The sequence below is a fragment of the Podarcis melisellensis genome (genome assembly GCF_964234715.1).
Source record: "Podarcis melisellensis genome assembly, chromosome: 10".
Taxonomy (NCBI): Eukaryota; Metazoa; Chordata; class Lepidosauria; order Squamata; family Lacertidae; genus Podarcis; species Podarcis melisellensis.
In genome coordinates this window covers 50,572,248-50,597,927 of record NC_138542.1, presented here as the reverse complement: position 1 = coordinate 50,597,927, position 25,680 = coordinate 50,572,248, and the positions used below count along the sequence as shown (strand labels likewise).

Genomic DNA, 25,680 nt, shown 5'->3' with positions numbered 1-25,680 from the left:
TCAAAAATGAACATGACATAAAAGTCGGGTTGGAGTGGGACTTAATCTATACCATAAGGGAAACTGGGCTACCAAAGGATGATCCATGACTCCTTGCAAATAATGTATTTGTACACATTAGGAGAACACACACACACACACACACGAATCTCTTCTGTTCAGTGTGTGTGTGTGAGAGAGAGAGGGAGTGTGCAGAGATGCAGAACTTCCTCAACCAGTCCTTGAGGAGTCAGGGAAACTAGCCCCTCTCCTTGTCTTTTTTTGTCTTTCACTCCTGAGGCTGTAAAGCAATAGAAGCATTTATATCAATAGGATCTCTGGGTAGAGTGTGAAAATAGCACTGACGTTGGATACTTCTCTCTTGGAGTTTGTGACAGGTAGTGCCTAAAAGAAGAGGAGAGTGTTTGGGGAGTAGGAAGAACAGACACAGGTGCTTCTCTATTTAGTCTTTGCTCTGCCTCCACTTGCATTGGGGAGACACTTGACCAGTGCTCTGCTCATGATGTGTGACCTGAGGGCATATTCCCTAGTCTGAGGATGGAGCTTCCCTTCATCCCTTCTCTTTCCTCTCTGTTAGTTCCCAGGCAGGGCAGCCTGTATGCAGAATGGTGCAGAATATCCTATCTTTGATCCCATAATATGAGGCAAGTGTGCGCAGTCACAGCTCCCTTCTCTCTCCTCTAGTCCAAAGGAGAATTCTTTTCAGTAGCCACAGGTAAGGGACACACTGGCTGGCAGGTGAAAACATCATTGTTTGCAGACTCAGAAGCACCCTCTGAAGTAAGGTTGGGGCTGCCAATAATCGGCAGTGTGGGGGGGGGGATGCAAGCCCTGGTACAATACCTAAAATGGACACAGTTGTTAGAACTGCCTGTCCTCCTGCTGCCACAGTTCATAATCTAACCAGTGCAGGGAAGCAACATTTCATTAATTAATCAATTCAGCAACCAGGGGGAGAGCTTGGTTGTAGAGCATCTGCTATTCATGCAGAATTTCCCAAGTTCAATTCCTGGCATGGGGAATGAGGACATTTCCTTTCTGAAACCTGGAGAGCTACTGCCAGACAGTGCTGACAATACTGAGGTAGATGGACCAATGGCCTGAAGCAGAGCCCTATGTTCCTAAGAAGAAAAGCAACCTCAAATTTCACCTGCACAATGCCAGTGGACGGGCAATGAGATTATATGTCCTGAGGAGTGCTTGGCATTTTGCCCCAGTTTCCAAATCAAAATGTTAATGCCAAGGATGGCGCAAACAATGGATTCAACCAACCAGGGAGAAAGGCTGTAACTGCATCCCATTCTCTGTCTCCTATTGCAGCTGTGTTCCTGAGAATAGACACCTAATAAGCTGTATTAGCGCACTTTTCAAGGGGAAAGCAGCAGTTCAGTTTTACTAATAACCCTGAAGAGCCTCTGCCAGTCAGTGTATACAGTACTGAACTAGATGAACCAATTTTCTGACTCAGTAGAAGGCAGCTTCCTATTCTTACGTACTAAAAATCAAAGCAATGGTTACGACAGCTGTATTGAAAGAACCTCCAGCCTTTTGCAGTATATATAACATAAATGTGTTTGCTGCTGTTAACTGTCATTATTGCTGCTATTATTTGCACCCATTTAAGAAGCAAAAAGCCAGACATCTTCTGCAAGAAGCTTATGTTCTATCTAGAATTTGACATGAGGGAGATAACAGAAGAAGTGGAGAAAGAGAAAAAGAAAGCAGGGGTAAACTGGGGAAGAAAATGTGCTATTCCTTAGATAAGGAAAACATTGTTCATTCCAGGAATTGCACCTTCTTCATTCATGTACTTCAGGAATGAAGCAATATTGTGCTGCCTGTCATTTGAGTGTAAATACAAGGCCTTACATTTTGTAAAGCCTCCCTCTTACGAGTGGTAGAATATGGTCCCAATCCTATTTATTCAGAGGTAGACTCGGCTGTGTTCAATTGGACTTTCAAGGATGTACGCATAGGCTTGCTGCTTCAGTTAATTTGATTTCAATATGCCTAAATTGCATTTGCAATGAGTGTGTATAACTTTTTGTTACCTGCCTCAAGCTCTTGCAATTAGGCACAGCTAATTAGGTCACACTTCTGTCTCTGTAACTGTTACACCTGCCAAGCAGAAAATGTGGCTGGGGAAAATGGGTTTCCAGCTGTTGACCCTAGCAAAGCAACTGTTGCTTTAACACCCCGCAGGCAGCAATATATTAGGAGGATATTATGTCCCTTACACTAGTGTTGCAGCCCATTCTCTGGCCCTGTCTCCCACCAATAGGGTGGTACTTGCTATAACCCAGCTAGGATTGGGAGAGGAGGTGGGAAGGGACAGGGGGAGCCTATACCAGAGGCAGTTTTAGGGTAGCCCAACCACTCAGCTATACTGGGTGCTCGCACCACAGGGAGCACCACAATAATAATGTAGAATAGAGTGCAAGAGATGGGGGGGGCACTAAATTTTTGTGTCCCAATGAAATTTGAGAACCTAAAGTCTGCCGTTGCTACATGGGCAGAGAGCCATTATTTCTGAATAATATCTTGCTCACTACCTAGGAGTTATTCGATGTGAAGCCCCATTGATCACAAACCGACTCCAGAAAATTAGCAGAAAGGGTTTTGCTCTGGAGGCTCATTTCCCAAAAATGAGAGCCTTAGCCTCTCACCAGCTACCTGTCCCATTTACAGCCAGTCCAGGTTATCTCACTGCCTAACAGCATCCTCCTTCTCCTTAGTCTCAGCATTGCCCTTGTAGAACTCATCAGGGAAAAGGATGGGTACAAAACCAGAGTTAGTTGGCTCTGCCTGTCGTTAGTTTCGGCTCTAGTTACTGTTTGGGCTCCCTGCCAGTCACAATGGGCACCAGCCACCAGTAGAGTTTGGGTGGTACTTTTTTTCTTCCACAAGTAAGATGTATAAGAGTGATAGCAAGTGCAGAGTTTCTGTTGGAATGCTCTGTGCATGTGCAAGCCACCTTAGCTCTGCGTAAGCTCATGAAATCCACATCACTTGAACTGCGATAAATATTTAGAAATGCAAGCCTTACTAAATTACCACCTAGAACGACTACACGGTATAGCTAGACCAGCAGCTGCCAGAAATAAATCCTGGTGTTAGTCATTCACACTTTCTCCCCCATGCTATGGAATCTGATTACACAGAGCACTTAGCATTGATTTCTGCTTGCCAAGACACAAAGCCCGGGCTTGCCTGCCCCCTACTCATTACCATCTCTCACCACAGAGGAGAGATTCTCAATCTATAGCACACTGAGGCTTTCCAAAATGAGCACAACGGTGTTCAAGTCCTTCCACTAAGCCTGCTTTCTTTTGGTAATGTAGGAGTGATAAATTCTATATAATAACCTATTTGAAAGAGAAGCGAACAGCTAAATCCTCTCCTTAAAAGACAGGAAGCCTATAGAAATGCACAATGAATGTAAAAGGTTTCTGTTTTCTTTAAAAAGCAATCTTTAGGACTCCCCCATCCCCAGGTTCTATAACAATATAGTGCTTGGGAATCTTTATGCAAAGCTTAACTTGTAAACAGAGGCACTGAGATCCACTTCCTACACTCATGTAAAATTTAGGCATAGATGGGAAATGGGAAATGGGTTGCTATCATGCCTTCTAGAGTGCAAAGCACAGCTTCCAAGTGGGTTTTAGGCTTGTGTGTTGCCATCTGACCAACAATATAACATGTTATGCATCTGTATATATAGATCATAGAATAATAGAATTGTAGAGTTGGAAGGGGCCGCATGGGACATCTGGTCCCACCTCCTGCAATGCAGGAATCTCAACTAAAGCATCCATGACAGATGCAGCACCCAACCTTTGCTAAAAAAACCTCCAAGGGAGGAGAGCCTAACCTCTTGAGGGAGTCCATTCGTTCCACTGTCGAGGAGCTCTTACTGTCAGAAAGTTCTTCCTGATGTTCCATGCAATCATCAAAAAGAAGGGACAATGTCTGAGTGACAGGGTGAGAGATGCCAATCTTTTTCAGGGCCATATATGCTAATCTCCAACATCTCTCTCCCTTTCCCCCCCTTTTTTAGGAACTGTGTGCATTGTGCATACAGATGCATTGTATGCTATATTGCAGGTATAGTGGGAATATGGAAGCATTTGTGCTTCCCCACCAAAACTATGCAGGGGTTTCAACTCCCACTATCCATGGCCATTGGCCAAGCTTATTAGTATCATTAGCTTATTTGAGATCCAGGATGGATATAAGGGCAAATCTGAGACCATACCTGTTGAATTAGCCAAAAATCTATGCATCCCACTGTTTCCAACGATGGCCAGCCGAATGCCTTTGGGAAGCTCACAAGTGGAGTGTGAAGGCAACAGCCTTACCATGTTGCTGGTCTGCAGGATCTGGTATTCAGAAGCATGTTGCTTGTGAGGGTGGAAGTTGCATTTAGTTTCTGTGGCTGATAGCTCTTAATGGACCTAGCCGGTGTCCTGTTTCTCTAATCTTTTTCCCAAAAGCTTACAGAACTAATGGCTATCACCATTGTTTGCAGCATTGAAGTTTGCAAGCTAAGGTAAGTTTCTTCTATATGTCCCAGACCTACTGCTAATCAATACTACTACTACTTCTATGGGTCACCCAGTAATAATTTATTAAATTTGTATACTGACCTATACCCGCAGGTCTCAGGACAGTTCACAACATAAAACCACATTATAAGAACACAAAATACATGATAAAAACAATTCAATAATCCCTCTCCTTCCCATGTAGTATTGTAAGGTGACAACTTTTCCCAGATCTTCTTATGCCCTTTCCATGCCAAGTGCATAGTTTCTCCTAGGTGTGGCAGGAGAATCATCCCATACACAGGCCTATATACAAGGGGAATAGAGCTGCTCTGTTGCTGAAAAAAGCACCTTGCATCAATGTTTAAATCATGCGGTTTTTCTAGGGTGACTATGCATTCACCTGAGAGGACCACCCTCTATCTGAAGGGCTGTCTGATCCAACTCTGCTTTAGAGATTAAAAACCAAAAGAAGGGAGAGCAGAAGCAGCTTTGAACCTGCCCACCAGCACGGGTCACCTGGTCCCAGCCTTCCCCACTATGGTCAGTTGTCTTGCGATCCTATGTAACTATGTGAATTATTTCTAAATTCCTCTATTTCTCCCCTGTGATGTGCCATCAGGTGCCCTGTGCCTCTCTATATGCTGTGTGATATCTGTGAAGGTTGCAGGCACCTGCGTAAGGGTCAGGGCGCTACAGGTAGGCTCTTGCCAATGCCACAATATAGTTGTTGATCTTCAAGTTGCCATAGAACTCTTTTTTTGCTGCAACTGACTGATGGCTACAGACACGCTCTTCAGGAATTTGCATCAACACTGGAAGACAGCACTTGTAAGGAATAAACATTGCCTTTGGTCTTGTCACATGCAAATCTGCACTCATCCTAAGCACATGCCACATACTAGGATGTAAGGCTCCAATCCTGTGCACACTTTCTCGGGAGTGTGAATAGAATGGGAACAAACATGCATAGGCTTGTATTCTGTATCCATTTGAAACCCATTGGACTGACGTCTGAGTACATATGCTTAGGATGTGGGCAGAAAGAGTTGATTCATGATTTTAAGGTACCTACAACTTCAGAAAGGTGGTTTTTTTGGGGGGAGGGGAAAACACCTTGCTTCTCTTGCTCCTTTTCTGGTCCTCCTCTCTTTTCAGTCCCTATCAGTTTCTTTCTTTAAACCACTTCCCTTTACCCCCTTTTCTTAATTTATTCTATGCCTCTGCTTGTACAGTCATGCCTCCAGAGGGAGGTTTGTCTCACACTTCAGATGGAAGCCATTCGAGATTTTAAAGATGCGTACCACTTTAAAAAGAATAATTACAATACTACCGGGTGCCTTCTGATTCCATTAGCCCACAAGGGCTGGTCTGTGTGTCCTTTCTTAATTAGTTTTTGTTCCTTTGATTTTACAGACACAAATGCAACGTGCCACTGATTATGTAGCGTACGGAATGCACAATGGAAACAGCTATTTGTACGACAGCTATTCGGTTACAGATATTGACAGCGGGTGCATGCAGACAAAAGACACAAAAGCAGTGCTAGCCTACATGCCAGCTGCATGCGTTAGGCTTCCACACGCCCATGGTTCCCTCCCCCATAAATTGGAAAATACGTCCTTCGGTAAGGAGAATTCTTACACACAAGGTCTGCATTGTGCTGCTTAATTCTCTGGACAGTCCAGATCCGCACTTGAATCTTACCTTCTGGCCAGTCTCTTAATCCAATGGCTCCCCTGGATCCAATCCTTTCCCCTTAACCCACACACGGAACTGCTTCTCTTTCACATTCACAGCATACAAGCAGGGTTTGCTGTCACCCGGTTCTACCGCAGCCTTACCGCCCGATTGGCTTGAAGCAGGCAGTAAATTAAATCAAGCCCCTCCTTATACTTCAGTTATCATGGGAGCATAATGAATTATTTAGTAAAACTACTGGTGGGCAGGCTTGGATATCACACAGCCCTGCTGGAGAGGGCAGGAGAAGGCTTTTCCCGAAAGGCTGCTGCATTGAAGTAGCACCCAGAGACAGATTCAGTGACTCACCCTATCAGCATCCTAGGCAGAGAGGCAGAGAGAGAGGAGAGGATTTGGTTTGAGGGCAGAATTATCTATCTGTAACCTTTCCTTCCCTGCCAGCACCAAACCTTCATTAGAGATTGTTTCAGAGGAGACCAAATAATGCTTGGGGCTAGGAGACAGGAAATGTTCCCTTCCACATTCGCCATTGGTACTGGCTCAAAATAATATGGGTCAGTTCTAGGTTTGGGGCTGTGTGTATTCTGCAGTTTTCACAGCTGTGAGCACTGAAATCAGCATTCAAAGTCTCTGCTTTCCTTTAAAAACAAACCCAAACATTTTATGGAATGGGGAGGGAAACAGACAATTTTTGCAAGTAAAGAAATGAACACCCAAAATATAACATCTGGAGCTTGACAGGAAAGATACACAGTCATTACATTTCTGTAGCTGGACTTAGTTTGGAATTGAGTTACACAGCACCAACAAGTTTCTAGCTTCTACAATTGAGGGTGTGACATTAAACGTGTGATTGTATTTAACTTGTTTCCCCTGTAAATAACAGATATGTATGTGTGTGTGTGTGTGTGTGTGTGTGTGTGAGAGAGAGAGAGAGAGAGAGAGAGAGAGAGAGAGAGAGAGAGAGAGAATTATAATTAGGACTGTGGTGCATACAAACAAAGTACTTTTCTCTTACGGCACATTGTTAAAACTGTGGGGTTTTCTCCCATATTCTATAGTGTTGGCCCCCAATGTGAATGTGTCTAATTCTCTTTAAAAGATAATTAAACACATTCACAGAGGATGAAGCTATCCAGTGGCAGACTTTGGGCTCTCAAATTTCAGAGGTGCCCTGTATGACGCTAAAATTTGGCACCCCCCGCCTCTTGTGCTCCATTCTACAGCATTGTTGCGGCACTCCCTGCAGCACAGCACCTAACCAGTTGTGCTACCCTAAAACCACCTCTGGGCTATCACTGGCTACTAGCTGTGGATGGATAAGGTTTAACTCCACTGTCAGAGGAAGTATGCCCCTGAATGCCAGTTGTTGGGAACCATATATGACAATGCTGCTGCTGCACTCAGGTCTTGCTTGTGGGATTCTCTTGGGCATCCTGGCCAGTCACTGTGAAAACAGGATGCTGGATTTGGCCTGATTCAGCAGACCTCTTCTCATGTTCATAGAGTCTTGATAGAAACCACCCCTTCAAGCTGCTTTTGTTCTAGCACAGAAGCTTCCATTCAAGCCAAATTGGTACAAAAACCACAATCTCTAATTGTAATGATGGGAAGCTGATATTGTCAATTGTGTGTATTATGCTTTGCGTCATGGTGCAAAAGGTTTATCTAGATACACACCACAGATATTGTTTCACTCTTGTATCTACTTACCTGTGTTTTTCTACAATCAAGCAGTATATATAAGCCATTTCAAGAGTTTAGAGCAGGCATCCCCAACCTTCAGCCCTCCAGATGTTTTGGACTACAGTTCCCATCATCCCTGACCACTAGTCCTGTTAGCTAGGGATCATGGGAGTTGTAGGCCAAAACATCTGGAGGGCCGCAGGTTGGGGATGCCTGGTTTAGAGGTTTTACTACAATCAAGCAGGATATATAATTTTTTTTAAATGCATAAATAAGCCCTGCTGAACTTAGTCAAACTTCATACCTGGGCATGCATGTGCATAGGATTACAATGAGCCGTCTAAGTAGCAAGTCCTATTCAAATCAATGGGACGCCACATTCTGTCCAGGTATCACCCCATTGCTTGCAAGGCGACATGGTTTGCAAGGCATTTCCCTGAATTGTGTCCCTTGTATTTATGAGGTTATGATAACTGCACCACCTCCTCAAGAGCAAGAGGTGATTTTACTGATTCTGTAGTCCTTCCCTGTCCATGGTACTGAAACCTTTTGAACTGTTTGGTCTTATTTGCTGTTTCCTCTCTGGAAATTGTTTTCAGTAACTCCAGAGCTGTCCCTAGCAACAACAACAACAACAACAACGTAATATCATGTTAAGCTGTTGTTGGTAATATGCTGTTGTTATATGACATTGTTGTTTACAGTCCTTTGTGGTTTTCCCCCAGCAGCCTTGTAAAGTAGGTTGCAAGAGGGAAACTGGCAGCTGAATCTGCTCGGAAAAACATGTGGCACAGCCTTCTAGGGACTGTACCATTTCAGAATAGGGATGCGGGATTGCATCTTTGAAAGCTCCCTACCTTGCCCCACCCCCTAGTAAAGAATTTAATATATAGGTGATTTTTTGATTTGCCACTTTTTGTCAAGGGAACATCTGCCCAACTTCCCTTTAAAAAATGAGATAAAATGAGAACTTCTACAACAGTGAAACTAGGGTGCAAACACTGAGCAAATGTCCCAGAAAACCAAAACAAATCAACATTCTTTTCTCAGACTTTGTTTTCCTTTTTTGTATTCAGCTATGGTCTTACCAGAGGACAAACACGTATCTAAAGACAAAAAAGGTCTCTTGCTGCAGGCTGTTTTCCCTTTCCAATTAAGAGGTCATGACGACTATGCTTGTTATCATGGTTACTTCATAGCTGTGCTAATAAGAATCCTAGAGGCCCTAATCAGCATCCAGGCTCCATTGTGTTAGACGGAACAAAAACAGGCATAAGTACAAAAGGAGGCCTAATCTACTGCCGATTATGCAACAGGGGATTACTGAAAATTTAACAAGGATATCAGCATGATGTGCAGATAAAGAGAAGACAGACAGGACAAAAGGGAAATTCCATCTGATTGGTTATGGGTATGACAGGTGCACATTTTATGGACTTTATATGGGACTTGAAAGGATCCATCACACTTGATTGTTGGGCTACTGGAACAAATTCACTGATAAGATATCTATAGATTTAAGTCTGTTTATTTCAAGGGGCTACTTTGAGTATGACGAATGTTGGATATCCACCCATTACCATTATTCTCCAGCAGTTGTACATACATAAGCAGAGCCATACTGGATCAGAGCAAAGGCCACATCTCATTCTCAAAAATAAATGAATTCCCTCCCAAATTCACATCATGTGAATAGTGGTTGAAAATTTTTGGAGGCTGTTTATACCCCACCCTAATATTACACAGAACTATGCTAAAACCCGTCTTCCTGACATCTATTTTTCTATGTTCAAGGAGCTTTTGTTGATTTGAGGAGCATTCAGCCATATGACCTCTTCTCCCTTAAATCTCAAGTGGTACAACTGAGACACAAGTTTATCATCTCACCTATTTGTTCATTGCTTGTTTTTCGGAACTAGGTCAAAGATAATACCAGTCCAGCCAGCCAGCTCATACTGAAGACAAGCTCTCTCCACTGTGACACTGATAGGAACCCTTATCTCCTTAGGCTCATCTGCAGTCTCATACTATGCGCCCTTTGGTTGGTTGCCAGGCAACTATTTAAGAAAAACCACCACATTATTTTTGCAAGGGATCTTCCAATACAGGCTGCTTTGGAAGTCAGTCTCTTACTGTTACATTTGAACACACACAAGATCGAGATAGGCACATCTCATTAATGAATTGCTGCCTATCAGTATCAATGGCTGAATTGCTCAGGTCTCCGTCATGAATGCCAGGACATGCTAGCTGTTGCTAGTACTACTGATGGACTGATTAACATTTGTCTACTCTTGAGTGGTTTGAAGCTATGATAATCCTTTCTTTAGTGATCGTAACTAAATAATTATTTACCTTTTAATGCTTTGGGTTTTTTATTATACAAAACCATCTCAAAAGTATACTATGTAAACAATAATTACACATAATTATAAATAAATGCATGTCACATCATTAATCAGGACTCTTAATGGTACAAGATGATGCTTTTTATTTCTATCCACATTACATTGTTGTTTTGTATAATAAAAAAAAATGGCACCCAAAATTGTTCATAAAAGTTGTCCTTCATTTAAACGAGACCACAAGATTTGCCACATATCTGCCTCTAGAGCATTTAGAAGCAGCCCAATCCATTTGAAATCTACTTTGGGTTATTCTAATTAGATTATTGGTTTGAGTCCTAATGTGATTCCTTTTTGGGGGGGGTGCAGAAGGGGTAGATTCTGCTGTTCTTCTCACTTTGGAAAGATAAAGTCAGAAGAGGGTCTTAACTGAGGAGCCATTTCATGCATTCTGAAGTCGCTACAAGGAAATGTCTCTCATCTATGATGATACACACACAACTATTTACTGAATTTCCATTTGTTGAGATGCTGTGGCCAACAGCAACTTTCTATAATGTGTCCACAGAGCAAAAGGTTCATTAACACACGCTTGGCATGCCTTTTATTTGTATGGATGCATTTCCTTGCTTGCTTGCTTGTTTTGTATTTATGTACAGTGGTACCTTGGTTTAAAAACAGTCCTGTTTGCGAACTATTCAGTATAAGAACTCTGCAAAACTGGAAGTAGTTAGCTCAGTCTATGAATGGAAGCCGAACAGTGGAAGGGCACCGGCAGCGGGAGACCTCATTAGGGAAAGCACGCCTCGGTTTAAGAATGGCTTTGGTTTAAGAACAGACTTCCGGAACGGATTAAGTTTGCAAACCGAGTTACCACTGTATTGTGTTTGCTGTAATTGGTTTTAGTATTTCTTTTGCAAGTCACTCTTGAGTCATTTTTATGACCAAAGCAATAATCATCATAATAATGAGCTGTGTGCTTTCAGTCAAGGAACAACCCTTAATGGGTTCCCAGAGACTGCAGAATTATAGGACTGTGCAGAAAAAAAGTGTGTGTAAGGATACATTTACCTCTTTCTCTTCCCTTTTTGTAATATGGACTCACCTTTCCTGCTCATCAGACGCTAACACATTTCTGGATATTCTAGTCTGAACTGAATATATAGTGTTGCTGCTGCACCAGGCACCTGTCACTCCGTTCAGATTGATGGATGCAACCTAGCAGCAGGAGAGCCAGTAGAAAAGAGTCATGTCTTAGCTTTGAGCTCAGGAAGGCTGCAAACAATAGGAAGCAATCCCAGTGTGTGTAGAACCTCTAATTAAACGGAGTTTGCAAAGTTCATGCATAATTAAAGGATAGGAGAATTCGGTTCCAGAATTACTCATTTTGTTTTCAACCGAGGTACGATTTACAATCTCTTCCATACACCATTGCTCCTTTTTATACACATGCACTTCTTTATAATTATGTTCATAATCAAATAGGCCGGGGGCAGAGTCCAGCTACCAGTGACCATATGAATCATGCTTCTGCTAGGGGCAATATGCCATGCTCAGCCGTGTGTTTTCTTGTGAAGCAGATTTCACCGTTTAGGGTAGGAGGGATGGAATCCACCTCCATATGTTTTGCTAAATGTGTCTGTTGAGTACTAGCGATGGGGAATATTAGCTTTGAAATGTGTGAGGCCCCAGAAAAAATGGTTACTATACATGTCTGTCCTTGCTAGTTTGTGCAAGCTATAATTCATCCTTGGTTGCTGTTTTTGTTTATTGGGTGTTTCAACTTAGAAAATGAAGTTGTTAAATATCAGCAGTGGAGTTGACAACTTTGGTCTTTCCACAGGGGATAAGTCAACTGTCCGTTTAACTCTTTACCTTGCTGCAGTGTTGAGATGCTTCATCACCTGGGGCTCCCCCCGTGCTCATATACTTAAAGATTCTTGATCAGGAATGCATAAAATCTTACAGGCAATTTTTATATCCTGAGAATTTCCATATTAATTAGCAGAGAGGAAAAATAAGGCACCACTTAATACATGTTTCAGCAAGGCATTAGTATAAACCAGAAGGTGGCAAGAAAGGAAGGAAAAGAACTATGGTAAGTTTTTAAACAGGACAAAAACTGGAGCCCTTTGTACTGGGCACTGCTCTAATTAATATGATGGAGCACCGATCTGTTTAGAAGCAAAACAGGGCCCTTCAAAAATTATAGTTCAGGGAACTTCCTATATCTGCAGAAGTGCATGCTTGTAAATCAAAGTTTTGGTTTTTTTACTTATAAATTAACACACACATAATCCCAAACTGACAAGAACCTGTGAGCTTTTAGGAAGTAGGGAATGCTGGTGGTAGTTGAACCTGACCTTAACTCAGAAAACTTTATTCTCCTGCAGAAAGACTGGACAGCTCCACAAAGCTCCTGTTACAAGCTTAGGGGATGGAAAGAGAATGAAACAGTCCCACTTGTCATCCGTAAGCATCAAGCCAGGCTCTAGGCTAAGTGATTTTTCCAAGGTAAAGGCTATTAATGACTGGGAGGAACTCAATTCTCAAGTGGATGCAGGCAATTTATCAGGTTATAATTAGGATCTTGGAGCTTTCTACAGAAGGAATAAGTCAATCAGCATTTTACCCTAGCCTTCTAGAGAATAATGGAAGGGGGTGGGCGAATAAACAGAAAAATAAAAGAAGATTTACTCATATTAAACATTGCCGTAAACTGGGGGTGGTCAGTATCTCCAATCTTGAGGGGCCAACTCAAGTCTCCAAACACCAGTAGTGCATTTTGCTGTACAGTTTAAATGGCTCACAAATGGCCTGGCTGCCACAATAAATTTCCCACCATCCAGTTGTGAGGGCTTCACAGTTCTAGAGAACATGCCCCCAGACACAAATGTGCTCGTGAATTGTGCTGCTGAAATGATCAGGGATGCATGGTTCAAACCAAGCCATCTATTCTCTCTCCTTTTTAAACCCGAGTTCCAATAATGTTGTAAAGACCTGAACATTTGGAAGCAAAACAGGCTAGTTAACGTGTGTATGTGGCACATGCTCGAGAGTGATCATAGAGTTTCAGTTAACACCTTTGCATATAACAAACTTTGTTACACTTAAATGAAACTAAGTTGGAAAAGGGCTTTTTAAAAAGTTGGTGTAGACTTCATGAGAAATGAATCTCCCACTCTGCTGTGCCATTTTTTTCTGCTTCAACTGAATAAAAAGTCAGTGAAAAATGACTGTGGTAGGCAATGATGACAGAGAGATAAGAACATCATTTATCTTTGCTGATGGATGAAAATACATCACAGGTTGTTGAGGTGGGGGGGGGGAATACACAAAGATAGAGTACAATCCAGCCAAAGTTAATTATTTGCATGTCATATTGTTATAAAGATGAAAGATTTAAGCACCTGCCTAATTCTTCCATTGAAATAAATGGAGCTCAAAGTGTTTAGCTTTGGCTGGGCCCTGCCCAATGTAGCTTGTGTCTTTAGGTGCCTGCATTGAAAGATGGACTAGCACCATGCATTGTCCATCAAGGATCAGACCAGAAGATATTGTGCACCTGCATAGCTACAGCCCCTAAGATAGGATGAGCAGGACATCATCATCTCACCCCCACAACTTAAACCATTCGTTCCATAGTCAGGAAGAGCAAACAAGAGGCACCACACACTGAACTGTCTCCTAGTCCTATTGCCCAGTCCCATTTTATCTGCTTTTTCTTCCCAGGCTGCCTGGTGAAGCTGGACTTTAACCATGGTCTGTGGTTAAAAAGTCTGCAGGTACTCTTTCCATCCCTCTGTCACCAAACCCGATAGCACTTTCACGAATCGAACAAATGGCCTCTGCCTGTGTCGTGGTTGCTTGCAGACAAACATTCTCTGCTATTATTTGTGGCGTCGCTTCTCCCTCCCATCCCATCTCCCTCTCTGGCAGGTGTCTCTGTTCAGCCTTCTACTTATTTATATGGAAGAGCAGATGGTTTGAGGGCTGGGTTCTCTTAGACACTCTTTGCGTGCCAGCATATGCACGTGTGCCATTTTGCATGGGTAGGTTAACTCTTGCAGCAGCAATATGGGGAGAGAATGCCAAGTACAGAAGAAAATGGGAAGCCTTAGAGATCCAGTCCAGTCTTCTCCTGCCTACCTTCTGCTCAGCTAGTCAAATGAACATATTTAAAGTGCTATTGTTTAGTTGTCAGCATGGCCTAGAACCACTTGCCGCGTCTGTATTTCTCTTTGCTCATTTTGTGTTCCTATGACTGAATAAAATGCATTTGCTGAGATCACTACAAATTATTTATAAAAGTGGCTTGTTTCATTTACTTGTGATGCATGTTCAATCAACTCTTCCCCACCCTTGTTGACATTTCTAAGTAGCATCACTATTAGGGCCAGATGTGGGGAGCAGGTCTGCCCCCCCAGACTGCCAACCCAAATACCCCACAGTAGTAATTTGCTGCTACTGCTATTAGCTTGCAAGGAAGCAAACAGGGGGCAGACTCTGGCACAGGAAGGCAGATTCTTCCCACATATACAACACACACGCTCTGCAAGGAACATCTTGGCACAGGACACCGAACTGGGAAGCTCTGAGCTTTGGATATTCTGTTGCCTGGCTCTTCCTCTCACTGAGACCTTACTCAGAACAACTAAATGTCAGGGCTCGTGATTCTGAGCTGAAATAATGCAAGAACCGGAGGCATAGGATCTTTGGCCTCGGCACCTAGTGCTGGCATCGACATACACATACACACATCCATCTACAGCTGCAGCAGTTCATCTAAGCCCTGGATAAGTAAGTTGTTCACCCCTTCCTTGTCTTCCAGAATCCCATGCCAAATTGACACGCTCCCTTCCCGTCTTTTTTCTTCTGCTCTTTTTAGCCTAGAACTCTCTCTCTTCTCCACTTTAGGGTTCTGAATGCAGTAGGTTATAAGACAAGAGGCACTAGTGGATTTATGTTTTATATACCATACCGAATTGTATTTAATGTTCACATGTTAAATGTGCATACATTTGAGTTTCCAGAGAGATGTGTAACAGAGTTCCTACCAAGAGTCTGGGCTGTGAATCCAAGAAGTCCTCAGTGAATCTTAATTCTGCCATGAATTCACTACCTGGCCTTAGGCGAGGCTCATTTTTCACATCTGCAATATGGGGGATACTAATACTGACTGTCATGAACTGGCAGGGCAATGGGGAGGAGAAAGAGGATCCCAGTGAGGGATGTAGCTGGGACTAGGGCACAAGCTGGGGATGGGGAAGGAGAGGTTGGTGTAGGAAGTACTCACAGATTGATGGAAGATGATTAAGGAGATGGGGGAGTGTTAGTGCACAGGAACCAGAGCAGCAGGACCCATCACAAGAGCCTGGGGGCCCCCTGTCTCCACAGACATGGTGGGCTCTGAGATGTAGGAAGTAGCAGGTGGGGTGCTCCAGGAGTCTGAGGCAGGCAAGGGCCACAGCTCAGCTCTCTAGTTGGCCAGGTGGGACCCGCTAGCTCTGGGAGGACATGTGTGATTCCTCAGCTGGAGTAGGCTTGGAGCAGGTGAGGGTCACGTGTCTCATCAAGCTCAGATACGGCAATCAGCAGGCAAAGTACAAAAGGGAAGCAGAGCTGAGGTGCTGTGTTTGCTCAACAGCCCATGCTGAGGGACCTCGGTTTGGAAGCCTAGGATCACTGCAGGACTTTGGACATGTGGATTGACCCTGCATTGGGGACTTGACATACTGACTTGCCACCTGGTAGGCCAGGGGCTCAGGACACTGACTGACCTTTCAGAGTTGTTGGAAGGATTACCAATAGCTGCATGTGGAGTGCAATGAATGCTTGAAAGCACTAGACAAATGTTAAGTATTATTAATGGCCACACTGAGCAGAGGGTTTAGAATAAAAACCCTCCAACTCAAAAAAATATTATTTGTTGTCATTGCAGGCAAGTTACTGCACATAAGACATGTGAATTGATCTGTTTTGGCACTTGGAGAACATACATCTGTCTCAGTCAGTACTAATGATGAGGATTAAAGAATTTAACAGCATGCTTGCAAACCAAGCTGTGAGCACAAGAGTCTTTAAATGGTGGAATAATGTTGGATAAACCCCTTTTTTAAAAAAGCATGCATCATACTCCAGGAGTGTGTGGGCAAACCTGCACACACACTGAAACTCCCTCTTTTTAAATTTGGTATGATTCCTTCACACATGCTGCTTGAAATATAAATAATGACACAGGGGTCAGGATCAGGGCACAAGAAGCAGAGGTAAAGCTGAAGGGGGGGGCGGCAAGCAGGGGAATTTTTTGTCCATAAAGAGAGAGAATACCCTTCATTCCCTAGGCAACAATGATGATGTTTCCTCTTTTCACACTATTAGCCAGCTTTGAGTGGCTACATAGTGATGTGATATCACATTTATTATGTAATCCCCAATTGTGTAGTGAGGGAGGAGCTGCAGAAGGCAAGAACATTAGCTGGAAAATGGCCTTGAAGCAGAATAACATGTTTGTTTGTGTGTGTGTATGTGTGGTTTTGCAAGTAACCTTTTGCATTCCAAACTTCGCCTCCCTTTAGCCCCTCAAAAGTTAATAGCTAATAATTCAGCCACTGGTTACAATCAACCTGGCTTGCCGATAGGCTCAGACAAAGCACACTGGTCAGATTGGAAATTCAAATCTGCATTTTCCTAGACTCAGTTGATATATGAATATGCCGCTGAAGCATTGTCTGTTTGATTCTGTATTAAAATATACAAAAATTATCTCTTTCTCTTTGACTCATTGTTAGATTTAGAAAGAAACAGCTGAAGCCATCCTTTCATCCATAAAGGCTTTTAGTGCCTAGAACTTAATACTAGTCTAACACACCATATCCCTGTTCCTTAGCACACCAACTGCACCATGTTAGGTTGAGATCAATCACTAAGCCGTCTCTTTATGATATCAGAAATGGCATATGGCATGACAATCGCAACGCTGGTCCCGCCTGCCCTGCCATGTGTTCGTGACACAGAATCTGGCCAATTCCAGAGTAGCTCTGGTTTAGAGCCACTGAGAATACAGATAGGCTGAGCTATTTATGTCAGTTGAGCAGAACAGTTACTGATTTCCCCAACGACTAATACAGCAACGTTCCAAGCAGCCTTCATTTCTGACACAGTCTTTCTAGCTCAACACTTCCCGGAGACCAGATGCTTTCTTCATTAGAGGGAAGAGCTGGAATGTTTACTAAACACCAGCTGGCATGGGCTTAGTGCCCTGTTGCATCCACTGCTTTCACCTTCATCAGCAATGGCTTAGATCCCATTATCCCCATGCATGAATGGAGAGCATATCCACATGCAGATGGTGGACTGCCAGTTCTCTCTTGGTTGCAGTCCCTTGCTCCCATTGTATGCATGCCACTTTGGAAGGTCATTTGACTCTCTGGACTGGGACAGAATAAAGGGTTATAACCAGGGCAAATGTTGGTGGACACTCTCTGTACAAACATGAGGATGTTGGGATTCAAGGCAATGTGTGGGTCCAAGTTACTATTTGGTCCACAAATTTTAAAAGGAGGGCAATGAGCAATTCATGTCTATTCACGTAGTACAACAGATTGTTTGTGATGTTGTTAAAATTTGAATCTTTCCATGCAAACCAACTGAGCTGCACAGACAAACAGCCTAGCCAGTTTGGAATATTACCTAATTCAATGCACTTAATTGCAAACCACTTTCATATGGTGGAATTCTGCGTGATCTCTAATTGCTGTTGACCAGGAAGCAACTGCATTCGAAAGGCTGCCATTTCAGTTCTGTGTTCTGTATGGCACTTCAGGTTATCATCATTTGTTACAGCTATCTTATGAATGATTGAATAAAACAATGCATGAAGTGTCATTTCCTTTAACAAGCAAATCACATTTCACTTGGTCTTAAGAAACAGGAAGACTTGCAGTGCACGCTCAGATCAGAAAACAGTCCTGTTTTCAGTACCAGGACTGAGCCCATAGTCCTTTCATATAAAAATCCGCCCCTGGTTTGTTTTCAAGCTTTCTTTCTTTCAGCACCATAATACAATAAAGATATCTATCATCTATCTATCTATCATCTATCTATCTATCATCTATCTATCTATCTATATCTATCTATCTATCTATCATCTATCTATCTATCTATCTATCTATCTATCTATCTATCTATCTATCTATCTATCATCTATCTATCTCTATCTATCATCTATCATCTATCTATCTATCTATCTATCTATCTATCTATCTATCTATCATCTATCTATCTATCTATCTATCTATATCTATCTATCATCTATCATCTATCATCTATCATCTATCATCTATCTATCATCTATCTATCTATCAATCTATCATCTATCATCTATTATCTATCTATCTATCTATCTATCTATCTATCTATCTATCTATCTATCTATCATCTATCTATCTATCTATCTATCATCTATCTATCATCTATCTATCTATCTATCTATCATCTATCTATCTATCTATCTATCTATCTATCTATCTATCTATCTATCTATCTATCTCTATCTATCTATCTATCATCTATCTATCTATCTATCTATCTATCTATCATCTATCATCTATCATCTATCATCTATCATCTATCATCTATCTATCATCTATCATCTATCATCTATCATCTATCTATCAATCAATCTATCATCTATCATCTATTATCTATCTATCTATCATCTGTCTATCTATCTATCTATCTATCTATCTATCTATCTATCTATCTATCTAATCTATCATCTATCTATCATCATAATTTGTGGGGCGGGAAACATTTTAACTGTTCTTGCTAAACAGGTGAAAGTCAGAGACCATGGCCAATATAGGCAAATCATCCAAAGATCTTTCAGCGCATCCCAATCTACCTTATGGCCACGCCGAACTCATTGCATGTTCTAGCATCTTGACATTGTGCGTTTCCCAGTCTCTGCTGCTCATCATTGCTGGTAGAATAAGGTAGGTTGAGCAAATGCCCCAATGTCACAACATGGGGTAAGTGGTAACAGCACATTGTGTAGACAGGGGCCTGGAGCTCTTGCTTCACAGCCTATACCCTTCTCGTATTGTCTAGTTCCACCCTTCAGGTACAAAGTTCAAACCTATAGATCAAAATCCTATTACAGCCAGAAGGATGCATACTTAGGTATTTTCTCTCTCCTGCTTCCTACAAAGCACTGCACAGATGACAGCAATATGTAGCAAGAGCAGAAGAGGGTGGAAGAAGGAACTATTTAGCCTCTCAGCAAATGATGGATATATCAGAGGGGGAATGGCACAGTTTGCTCCTTTTGGTTCATTTCCCTCCATGGAACTCATCAGGAACAATTCATATTCCACCTTGGAACAAGATAGATCCTTTGACTTACCTCCCGAGAAATCTTCACTCTGATTCTGAGATTCTTTTTCATGAGGTTGCAGGGTATCTGGGGCCCCTCCAGACTGGCGTGTTGTTGTTTTGTGTGCATATTCTGCAACATGTCAAAGCAATAAGAGTTTATTAAGTGGGGGATTTATTCTGAACTGTACACATATCACTCTGCTTTATTAGTTTTTTGCGATGCTTCCGCAATGGTACTGCGTTATCTAAACGACTTTGAGGTTTCTTTCTTACAGTCAAGTGGTATATAAGTTTTATGAAATAAATAAAATAAAAGGATTGCGGTTGGGATTTAATTCCATTTATTTCAATGGGGCTACTATGAGTATGAAGAATGTTGGCTATCCAACCATTTTTCTGTGAACTGCCCTGAGACCTCTGGGTATAGGGCAATATATAAATTCAATCAATCAATCAATCAATCAATCAATAAAAAAATTATCACTATTCTCCAGCAGGCCTTTGGCTGACTAACATCCTATACCATTTAAATGTTTTTGCAGTAGGGGAGAGTTTTGTTCTTGTTTTGGTTTTTCTCTTTATTATGTATTTTGTGTTTTTATTTTGTATTTCTATGCTGTAACCTTCCCTGAGATCTATAGATGAAGGGTGGTATACAAATTTAATTATTTAAATTAATTAATTAATTAATTAATTAATAATAGAAGCTCACTGCTTCCCCAGTGGGTGTTGGTTGCAGACCTTTGTTTGCCTCCTTCCCAGTTGGGTGGACCGGCATGGTTGTTGGCCAAGGGTGGGGGGTTCCCCTTGGCCATTGCGACTGTGGGGGTTTTACCTCGTGGCCAGTAGGATGGCTCTGTGACTGGGCCCGCAATAAAGAAGGAGAAGAAAGAGAAGGAGAAAGAGAAGGAGAAGGAGAAGGAGAAGGAGAAGGAGAAGGAGAAGGAGAGGAAGGAGAAGAAGGAGAAGGAGAGGAAGGAGAAGGAGAAGGAGAAGGAGAAGGAGAAGGAGAAGGAGAAGGAGAAGGAGAAGGAGAGGAAGGAGAAGGAGAGGAAGGAGAAGGAGAAGGAGAGGAAGGAGAAGGAGAAGGAGAGGAAGGAGAAGGAGAAGGAGAAGGAGAAGGAGAGGAAGGAGAAGGAGAAGGAGAAGGAGAAGGAGAAGGAGAAGGAGAAGGAGAAGGAGAAGGAGAAGGAGAAGGAGAAGGAGAAGGAGAAGGAGAAGGAGAGGAAGGAGAAGGAGAAGGAGAAGGAGAAGGAGAAGGAGAAGGAGAGGAAGGAGAAGGAGAAGGAGAGGAAGGAGAAGGAGAAGGAGAGGAAGGAGAAGGAGAAGGAGAGGAAGGAGAAGGAGAAGGAGAAGGAGAAGGAGAAGGAGAAGGAGAAGGAGAGGAAGGAGAAGGAGAAGGAGAGGAAGGAGAAGGAGAAGGAGAGGAAGGAGAAGGAGAGGGAGAGGAAGGAGAAGGAGAAGAGGAAGAAGCTGCTGCTGCAGGATTTCAGCAGAAACCTGTGGGGCGGGTTGGAAATGAAGCAGTATGTTTGCCATGAATCTTCTGCAGGCACAAACAGTATTGCAAGGGTATAGAAGTGGCCCCATGCCATCATGAACACAAAGAATCAAGACTGCAGAATAAAAAGGGGCCCGTGGGTGTCTCTTGCTGCAGACCAACCAGCTTCTGTCCCTTACCTTTCTGCCTTTTGATCCAGGCTCAGTATTGCTCTTTCTCCTTGCATGGGGATGGGGCATAGCTTGGTGGTAGAGTATTTGTATGGGACAAAAGGTCCCCGTTTCAATTCCCAGCACCTTCAGCTAGGGCTGGAAATGTTCCATGTCCAAAATCCTGGAGCGCTGATGCCGAAGGAGACAATTCTGATCTAGATTATACCAAAGCTTGAAGGTTTGACTGTGCCAATTCTGAATGTATTGGATTTGTGACCATTATGCTCAGTTGCCTTCAGTAGCAGTAAAGCTCTGCTGGATGAAGTACAATTGCTTCTGGTCTATTTTTGGGGAACTCTGCAATGTGTTTAAGTTTTTTCTCCTCTGGACGACAGTAGGCAGCAATGCTTTGCACAGTTACTTGGTAGTAAATCCCACTGAATTCCGTGGGAGTTACTTCTGAGGCACAGGATCAGGCTGTTCAGTGATATTTCTTTTGTGCATAGTAGATTCCTGAAAAAACTGAAATGTGCAGGTCCAGACTTCTTTTTCTTTGCTTTAGAAAATCTATTAACGAAGCATTCAGGGATGCAGAAAAGCCTTTACTTCCTGGCGCTCTAATATATTTCATTGGGCTCTGCTGAACTTCTGACCTGCCCACAGCTTTTTCTCTGGTATCTCTTACAACTGCTTGATTGAATTACTGTCTTGTCAACGGTGAAGCTACAACTGCGCAGTTCTTCTTGGACGCAGCATGCGCTGGGAACAAAGGGGACAATGACTCAGAACCTTCCATTTTCTGATCAGCTCATCGTCATCAGTAACCATTTCTGGATATAATATTTTTGTGTGACTTGGACCAAGGCTCTTAGTTCTATATGCTTTTATTTCAGATCAAATTAAGCTTAAAGGATTTCCAGGGAGATTCCTCTCCCCATGAAGTCTGAAATGACTGACTTATAACAGAAGACTATAACAGAGAGAGAACGGACATCAAAGATCTAGCAATGTGTCATCTGCACTACATATTTACAAGCAGTATCAAATCACTTTAAACAGTTAGTGTCCCTCAAAGAATCATGGGAACTGTAGTTTATTAAGGGTGCTGAGGGCTGTAAGCAGACTCCTATTCCCCTCAGAGAGTGACAATGCTCAGAATTCCCTGAGAAGAGGGACTGACGGTTAAATCACTCAGAGAACTGTGGCTCTGGGAGAGAAATACTCCCCTAACATCAGTGGCGCTGTGGGTTAAACCACAGAGCCTAGGATTTGACAATCAGAAGGTCGGCGGTTCGAATCCCCATGACGGGGTGAGCTCCCGTTGCTCGGTCCCTGCTCCTGCCAACCTAGCAGTTCAAAAACACGTCAAAGTGCAAGTAGATAAGTAGGTACTGCTCCGGCAGGAAGGTAAACAGCATTTCCGTGTGCTGCTCTGGTTCACCACATGACCTGGAAGCTGGCCACATGACTGGAAGCTGTATGCCGGCTCCCTCAGCCAATAAAGCAAGATGAGCACTGTAATCCCAGAGTCGGTCACAACTGGACCTAATGGTCAGGGGTCCCTTTACCTTTACTAACATCAGTGGCATGCTGTTGCTTTTAATGTATAGGACTGTTCTGTGTTTATTATTGGTATTTTAATAGAATAGTTTTAATCAGGGGTGCCAACTTGAATAAAATTTTTTTGGGAGGGGGCAGCCTGCATAATCAATCACATGATATGATGCAGACACACCAGTTGAATGGCAATGCGCATTAACTTGAGGGGCCCCGGCCCCTTCAAATATTCTATTGGGTGCCCAAAACTCCCTCAGCCCCTAGGAGTTGGCTCCTATGGTTTTAATTCTATTTTAGTTTAATTACTTTTAAACTATTATCTCTTATATGTTTTCAGCTTTCTATATTTTATCTGTGTTGTTGTTCCTGGTCTGGGGAAAAAGGTGGGATATAAATAAATACAATAACAATAATAAATAATGGAGTTGTGCTGTAATGAGATTTATGCACTGGTAAGTATGCTTACAGTTCAGCCTTAGTTTCAGTATTTTGGGTGAAATGAATTGTATTTAATTTATGCCAGAGCTAGTGGCATACGGATTGTGAAGTGGACGTTACTTCATCTTTTTCTTTAGTTATCCAACTAGCTGACTAAAGAACTGGCTGTGTCCAGTCCCTCAAGAGCAGAGCCATGATTAAAATCAGAAGTTAAGTGGCATGCCCTAACTGTCCAAACCGAGGGCTAAGGGATGATCACACGCAAGGAAGCTGATACTGTGGTACGAGGCAAGGCTAAACGGAGATGCTTAAGAGAGAAGCATGAGGAGCTGAATGGGATCAACAGCTCCAATGGAAGCTGCTTTTGTTCCTGGAAAGGAAATGCGCTGAATTATTCATGCTCGGCTTAAACTGCCAATGCGCCCAGCTTCAGCCGAGCATTTCTCCTCTATTATTCATACGATCCAGCCAGTGGAGACGCAGCAGGAGATTTCCGCAAATGGATGAATGGGACCTGTAAAGGGCTTGCTGCTGCCGCCGGAGTTGAGACTGGCTGTTTATTGAATGGAAGCAGGATGAGCTCCTGTGGTTCCACCCCATGCCAAAGCTAGCAAACGCTGCAGGATAGGCATGTATGGCCATGTTGCCTTCCCAATTGTTCATCCTACTTAGGCGTGCAAGTCCGTAATAATACATAGCATTTAAGGCAGCACTTTGCATGCATTGTTTTGGTCACAGAATCGTAAGAGTTAGCAGTTACGTTTGAAGTTATCTAAGGCTGCAGTCCAGCACTCCTGCTGGCCCCTGAAGGCAAAGTGATGCCAGAATCTCCACTGCCACAGAGCTCCCTGTTCTACCCATCAAATGTAATGAAACATGGCTTCAGGCTGGCACAGCAATTTGCCTGCCCCCTTGGCTTTCACCCCAGATGCTGCCCTGTTTGGGATTGGATTGTCCTGTAATGTAAATCCCTGCCAGTTAAGGAACCCCACTGCTACAGAATCCTTGAAGGGTTCTTCTTAAAAATCTGGAACAAAGGAGCATTCACTACTTTCCAAGGCAGTCTGCCTCACAACCTAGTAGCTTCTTTTTTGGGGGGAGTTATTCCCAATACAATATATGCATCCCTTCCTTCCTTCCTTCCTTCCTTCCTTCCTTCCTTCCTTCCTCCCTTCCTCCCTCCCTCCCTCCCTCCCTCCCTTCCAATGGAACCCAGGGTGGCAGACACAGCAATTATATATCTGTAAAAACACAACTAAAAGCAGTTAAAAGATTCTCGCCAACTGATTTCTGGCTTGCCAGGAACAATAATGAGGGAGACAGACACACCTCACTATGGACAGCATTCCAGAAACAGACAACCACCATTGAAAAGTCCCTCTCAAGGCCTCACCTGAGATGATTGATATTGGGGAAGGCACTTTTTTAGAAACTTGAGACTCAGCTTTATAGCTGCAAATAAAACATTTTTAGTGTGTTGCAAAGTGCATTATACGAACGTGACACCAGATGGCAATGGAGAGCTATGTCAAATGCAATATTTTTTGAAAACTTTTTTTTATAAAGCATTTTCACAACATTTTTTATTTGTGTCTAAATTCCACCTAGGGCCCTAAGCCATTTATGGCTCTGTACTTTGAATTTGGCCTGGTAACTCACTGGCAGCCAGTGCAGTGCTTTCAGGACCCATTGGGCTCCCCTACTTAACAAACCTAGCAGCCACATTCAGCATTATCTGCAGCTTCTGGACAGTAGTCTAGACAGGAGGTCACTGGAGCGTGGTCAACTGAGGCCAGGCTGGCCAGATAATCACAATTCTTTGTAATTGGTTCAGGTTTGGGGCAACAGAAACCAAAGTTGCTCCATCAGCTTTATGGCAGCTTTGGAACTATTTGAAGATGGCTGTTGCCTCTTAAAAATCCCTTTTCCAGGTTTACAACAAGGTAGGTCCCCATTAGTATCTCCCTGGAAGGCGATGTGTTTAACTCCAATCCCATTTTCTGGCCATGACCATATTATTTGCAATTCAGCAAGCTCAGCCTTCCTCTTTTTTTGCTAAGATCCATCAGATGACCAAGCCCACGTGTCTGAATAAGTAAGTTCTCCCAAATCTGGGAGGTGTATGTGTGTGTGTCAGTATGCTTGCAAACAGGATAGGTTTAAATTTGGGAGAGGGGGTCAGAGTGGGAGCTGGGTCTGACACCACTTCCCTTAGGATGGGGAACTTTCGGCCTTTTTGATGTTGGTTGATGTTGACAACTCCCACCATCTCTGGCCACTGGCTAGGCTGGTTGGGGCTGATGGGAGCTATAGTCTATCAACATATGGAGGACCACTGGTTCCCCACCCCTGTCTTAAAGGATACAGATGTGTTTGCT

General features: G+C 42.9%; 1 protein-coding gene and 1 long non-coding RNA gene across 4 annotated transcripts in view; one reads left to right on the top strand and one right to left on the bottom strand.

Annotated features, from left to right (window-relative positions):
• SYN3 (synapsin III) overlaps positions 1 to 6,572 on the bottom strand; it is a 184,755-nt gene extending 178,183 nt beyond the window's left edge. Inside the window, exon 1 of one of the 3 annotated variants that reach the window (XM_081928293.1) lies at positions 6,252 to 6,572. The gene's annotated coding sequence lies outside the window, so the exon portion shown is untranslated. Of the gene's footprint in view, positions 1 to 6,188 lie in introns of all 3 variants that reach the window. The other 2 variants (XM_081928294.1, XM_081928295.1) reach the window with 2 other exon arrangements.
• LOC309379375 lies at positions 4,854 to 10,183 on the top strand. Its single transcript, XR_014172461.1, has 4 exons — positions 4,854 to 5,087; positions 5,167 to 5,243; positions 5,961 to 6,171; positions 9,851 to 10,183. It is a non-coding gene; the product is annotated as an uncharacterized lncRNA (long non-coding RNA).
• Positions 10,184 to 25,680: the final 15,497 nt, after the last annotated feature.